Source organism: Sciurus vulgaris (assembly GCF_902686455.1).
Source record: "Sciurus vulgaris genome assembly, chromosome: 11".
In the NCBI taxonomy this organism is placed as follows: domain Eukaryota; kingdom Metazoa; phylum Chordata; class Mammalia; order Rodentia; family Sciuridae; genus Sciurus; species Sciurus vulgaris.
Window position 1 is genome coordinate 55,455,914 of NC_136472.1, and position 6,000 is coordinate 55,461,913.

Below are 6,000 nucleotides of genomic sequence, written 5' to 3' on the forward strand. Positions count from 1 at the left end.
ATAAAACCATCTATGATAAAATGTATGCTGTATTTTATAAAGGTATGTGACCTTTTTTAATACAGCATGGCAAAAAATAAACAAAGAAACAGACTAAATCCTAATCTCTCCCATTTATTTGTGAGCTACTTGCTTTTTTTTTCTTTAAGTGCTGGTCCGAGTGGTCCAAACAGTGGTCCTGAAAACAAAATGGATAGGAGGAGCTCTCATCCTCGCCATTGTGGTTAGCTGCCTGCCTAGGTTGTGCTGCCCTGGGATGAGGCCTGGGAAAGGAAGCAGGCCTTACACATGAGCTCTACAACTGAACTACATCTCCAGCCCTCCACTTGGTCTTCTGAGTCTCGATATTCCTGTCTATGAAACTGAACTGATACTTCTTCATAGGTTTGTTTATGAGGTGGAAATAAGAAAGAATATGAAGCAACTAGTATAGTATATAACAAATAAATGCTCAATAAATATTAATACCTGTAATATTAATATACATATATATGAAAATCTGTTCTGTAAATACCTAAATTGTAGAATTTAAAAGGCAAGACCAACTTGACAATTATAAAACATTTTTGAAATGCTGCGTTAGAGCTTTTTCTGAGCACTACTATAACCAAAGCTCCAGTGCCACTACAAAGCCAATAAAAGGAACACATCCAACAGGAATGGAATATAGTCTCTTCCACCCTGCCATGAAAACCAAGCTGGAATGAGAGAACCAGGTTTTTTTTTCAAAGGCACTGCCCTTAGTCAGGAAACCTAGGTTGCTGCTTCTTAATGTCAGTGTCAATTCTGACAGTAAAAAGGGGTGGCGTGAGGAAAACTAAATGGCTTCTGAGTTTCTCCATGGCAGCAGTGATAGTGTTTCTGATGTCCATATCTATTAAAAGGACATCAATCAAGGAAACCATTATATATCTCCCTTTTTTCCAATCTTAGCAATGGGTTGCAGTATTATTAGAAATAAACTTATGAATATATACTGCTGCTCATTTGTATCACTCAATAAACATATTTTTTAAATTACAATGTCCTCAATATTTACATATACTGTACTTCTGACAACTAAAATACATCAAAAAATTCTGCCAAAAATAAAAGCATGGAACTGTTATCTTAATTTCCATTAGGTTGCTTGCAAATTTTAGAATAAGAGACTTCTGAGTCCAGAAATGTTTTTAGAGGTAATCCTCTTTACCTTTATAAAAGGTTATAGGGCCTGGGGGTTGTGGCTCAGTGGTAGAGCACTCATGTAGCATGAGGTCCTGGGTTCAGTCCTCAGCACCACATAAAAAAAATAAAATAAAGGTATTGTGTCCACCTACAACCAAAAAATACATAATTTTTTAAAAGGTTATAAAAGCACGAGGAAGTTAACTGACTTGCCTAAGATAATCTGGCAGAATAAGAACTGGATTCTCGCCAAGAAATTCTAATTAAGTAGACTTTTCACCATATTGTGGTTTTTAAAAACTTTTAGATTGAAAATTATCACAGTTATTGAGGTTTTTCCTTGAATAAGCTATTTTAAATTACTTGGAGTCTCTTTTTTAAGTCTATAAACTAATTTCACATATTAAAAAATTTTTTTTTCTTTTTCTGAAACATAAACTGTATTGAAAAAGCTATTTGTCTATCATGCCAAATATAATCAACTCAGTTATTCACAATACTTAAAAAATTATCCACTTTAAAGATTATTTTCAATATATTCCAAAATCTTACACTTGATTCTTCTAACTACCTAATAACTCAAAAGGGTATTTTGTATACCCCAACCATCAAAAGGGTCCTCAGAAACTAGAAGAGTTTAATATGCACTTAATATGTATTATTCAAAATAATACAAAATTAGTGTAGTATGTGTATAGAGATAGACAACATATCCTAAAACAAAAAGATAAACTGGAATTTCTCATGTTCCAAATATCTTATATTAATGCCCATAATTAAAAGCTAGTATTTTTCAAATTACCTAATTGCCTTGTGATTTCATTTCACAAATGGTATTTACTGAGCAAAAACCAACGGACAATAGGCATGCTGAAAAAATATATAAAATGTTTTGTGTAAACAATAAGTATCTTGGGAAAGCAGAGAAAGGTAAACACACCCTTAGAAGATGGGTAAAATCAGGATAGCAGAAGAACAGCACAAGTAACCACAAGGAGACAAATGATTCACATTAAGAATTTGGACCAGATCAGGGAGAGTCTGAAGATCAAGATGAGAAAAAGTTGTTTCCATGTTCACCCTAATAAAAAGAATATTATTATTTGAGGTTTCACTTCTAATTCTAAATTTCCATGATTTAATTCTGACCCTGTTAACTGCGGAGCATCTGTTGAAACATTTATTTGTCTAATGTTTGTTAAACTTGTTCAAATTTTATAAAACAAGAACTCACATTTGGCTTAAATCAGGATGAATCCTGAGGCAGTTTCTATTACAGACAAGATACAGGAATTTGGATATTACAAGAGTTCAGCTATTTAACAGAATCCATCAGGGAATACCTTAAGGAACAAATAATTTAAGTAGGTAGTAAAAGATAGGTTATCTGAGCAAAATACCACTAATCTTATATGGCTTTTAGCCAATTCTTTCAAGCAACTATGTCAATTTTTTTTTAACTTTCCTATAGAGAAAGCCCAGTCTCCTTCAAACAAAAATATCAGAAATATTTGCATTTAACCGACCCCTACCCCCGTCTTTCTTTAAGCAAGGTAAAATTTGGTTTAGTGTTCATATTCATCCATGTATTTAACAGAGTCATAATAAAAGACTTAGGTGGTAACACTTACTAATTCGATTGTCAAAAGATACATTATCTAATGCAGTTTAGTGAACACAGCATTTCAAGAGGTCTGTCTCCCAAAAATCAGAATAAAAATTCATATTCATTCTCATTTTCTCCACCTCCACCTCTTTCTCTTTGATATTGTAAAGTAATTGCCAAGACCGCTGCCAGCACCAACCACAATAACCACATTTGCTCACCAAGTTAACATTTAGCAGGTGCAACAAGAAAGTACCATCTTTCTCATCCCCTAAAACTGAAAGGGATCACCTCGCACCTACATTTGTCTCTTAAAATGGGGGGGGGGGGGGGGGGGGGGGGGCTGATAGTACGACTGGCACGAACTTTCTCCTGAGTGTAAAAGGATGCCGGCTTAATAGAAGCGGCAGAAGAGCAGGGTTCACAGGCCTAGCTTTGCTCCACGGTGAATCGGGTGGTGAGCCTCAGTTGGAATTGGTGGATATACCCTTCCTCACCAGTGGGCATCTCCCTTGCCCACTGAAGGGCCAAGACTGCGCCGGACCCCGCCCGAGTCTCCTGCACCTACCCCCGCTTGCTCTCCTGGACAGTCGGCCTCCCACATTGGCCCCAAAGAAAGCTTCGGTGCTCTGCAGAGAGCGGAGCAGAGGAGGGGATCCAGAGTTTCAAGATCAAGTTGGGGGCTACCTCCCCACCTGTGCCCGCCCACTGTGCGGGCCCCGCCATGCTCACTGCTTTGGCAGGGCAAAAGACCTGAGTCTTATCTCGGGATCTGCCCCAGCCTCCAGACGTACTAATCTGCATACACTTCCAGCCACCGGCCTTACCTTGCAGGGTGTCGGCCAGGAAGGCTCCGCTTGCTGAACAGCCTGTCTAGCCCCTGGCCCACTGCTTTGCTATGTCCCTCCACCAACCGCGCGCGCCCGCCTCCTCACTGCCATGGCGACAGCTCCCGCCCTCACCACCGCTGATTGGTCCGGCTCGGGATCGCGGAGGACGCCGACTGGCTGGGGTTGGGACAAGGCCGCGCCAGCGAGGCGGGAGGCGGGCGGTGTGGAGAGCCTAGGCGAAGGAGCCTGAGCTAGGCTGAGCCAAGAGGGACGTGGCGCTCTGCTACGCTGGGCAGGGAGGCCGCGCCCCTTCCTTCCTAGCTTTCCTGGAGAATCCTGCGGAGCAGGACTCGGGCGGGTGAGGTCCTGTCCGGGAAACCCAACAGAACCCCAGGGATAGACTCCTTCTTGGCCACTGGCCTGAGCCTGCAGTGCCCATACTGGTAGGAGGGCTGTCAAGCCCTTTCTTACCCACAGACCTGGCAGGGTAGGGAAAGGGGGGCTTCCGAACGTCCTTTTAGCAAGAATCCTCAGATTTGTAACCGCTCACCACTCCCGTTCTGCTGAGCCATAGGTCACTGTGGCCTCACTGCCTTTACCCCAACTTCTCTCACGTCCATCTGTAGAAATGTCTTTTTTTACATCCTCCACCGTAGAACAGAGGCAATCTACAAATCTCTCATTTTAAAGATGGAGAAACTGAGTATCAAAAATGTATGTGACTGGAGGGTTAGAGAAGCTTTTAGAGCCACCTGGCTACTTTCGAAGCTTGAGTTTGCCAATTGGTAACACCTTTCTAAGCCTCTGTTCTTTTCATCTGTTCTTTTACATCTACCTTAGGGCTTAAATGATTAGATAACAACACCAAAAGCAAAGAATCTTTGGCATAGTAGTTACTACAATCGTGCCTCAGGATCTACAAGGGATTTTTTTCTAAAACCCACCCCCATATCAAAATGCACAGATACTCAAACCTTTTATCCAAAATGGTGTAGAATTTGCATATAACCTATGTACATCCTCCCACATACTTTAAATCATCTCTTGATTACTTAGAATACCTAATAGGATATAAATGCTATGTAAATAGTTGTTATATTGTATTGTTTAGGGAATAATAACAAGAAAAATGTATGTGTTCAATAATATTTTCCCTAATATTGTTCATCTGCAGTTAGTTTTGAATTCATAGATGTGGAACCAGATACAGAGGAAAGCCAACTCTGTAATGGAAGCTTCTGTTATCAAAATGTAATGTAGGATAGTGGTTAGGTGCATCACCATGGGACCAGACTGCCTTTGTTGCAAAATTTTGCCCCTAATAGCAGTGAGCTGGGGTAAGTTATTTAGGTGTTCTGTGCTTCCATTTCCTTGTCTATAAAGTGGTGATAATAAAAGCAGAACAAGTGAATAGAAAAGTGATTGGTACACAATGTAAGTTCAATAAATGTTAGCCATTCAAGAGTTAATGGCTAACCTAAGACTATAACTCAGGTCTCTGGATTCCATGACTTTCAAACGTCTCTCACCCACATACTTAGTACTTAGTACCACATACTTAGGCGAATAGGACACTTGTCCATTTTTTTAAAGCAAGACCTCAACCTTTTATCTACCTTATGAAAGTCCAAGAATTCTGTGTCTGTGCCTCTGCTGAAGGGTTAACAGCAGAGGCACATATAAGGAAAATAATTATATTCTACTTTGATGGATAGATTAAAGAAGGCACTTGAGAAAGAATATTCAGGAGGTTATGGTATAGGAGCACTAAATTTAAGCTTGAAAAACATGGGAAATACTACCTACATATTGGTTATTTATCACTATTAATCATTTTTAGCATCAGATCAGGGGATGATAACACATCCCAACACTGTTGAAAATACTAAATATATTGAGAGCAGGAAACATCTTACATATTTTTATCACCTGTTATCTTGTATAGGGACATACACAAAGTGCCTGACTCAGGCATTAAAATTTGGAATAGACCCTTTAAAAGTAGGCTTTAAAAGACCCATAATAATCTGTCTGGATTACTCAAAGTAATCCAATGGAGATGAATAAAACCTAGAAAATTGGAAGATTAGATTAATCCAATAATATAATGAAATGGATAATGAACACAAGCTTGGTGACTGAGATGAAGGCATTATTCTCAGTAATGTCCTGAAGTAAAGGAAAAATAAAAGATGAGGAATAACGTACACATAATGACTAAATAACAAAATGTAGGATTAAAAGAAAATTGAGGAAAATGTTGCAGAATTCCATGTGCATATAAAGCAGAGAACAACAGTTCTTTTTTTCTCTTAAGTTGCAGATGGACACAATATCTTCATTTTTATGTGGTGCTGAGGATCGAACTCAGTGCCTCACACCCACGAGGAAGGTGTT

The 6,000-nt window shown here is 39.4% G+C and overlaps 1 protein-coding gene across 3 annotated transcripts in view; it reads right to left on the bottom strand.

Moving 5' to 3' along the window:
- The window catches only part of NUCB2 (nucleobindin 2), a gene marked incomplete at its 5' end in the record, with an annotated part of 53,933 nt that extends 50,196 nt beyond the window's left edge, over positions 1-3,737 (bottom strand). Inside the window, 2 exons of one of the 3 annotated variants that reach the window (XM_079103971.1) lie at positions 2,402-2,510; positions 3,601-3,615. Of the gene's footprint in view, positions 1-2,401; positions 2,511-3,600 lie in introns of all 3 variants that reach the window. The other 2 variants (XM_079103970.1, XM_079103972.1) reach the window with 2 other exon arrangements.
- Between the last annotated feature and the right edge of the window lie 2,263 nt (positions 3,738-6,000).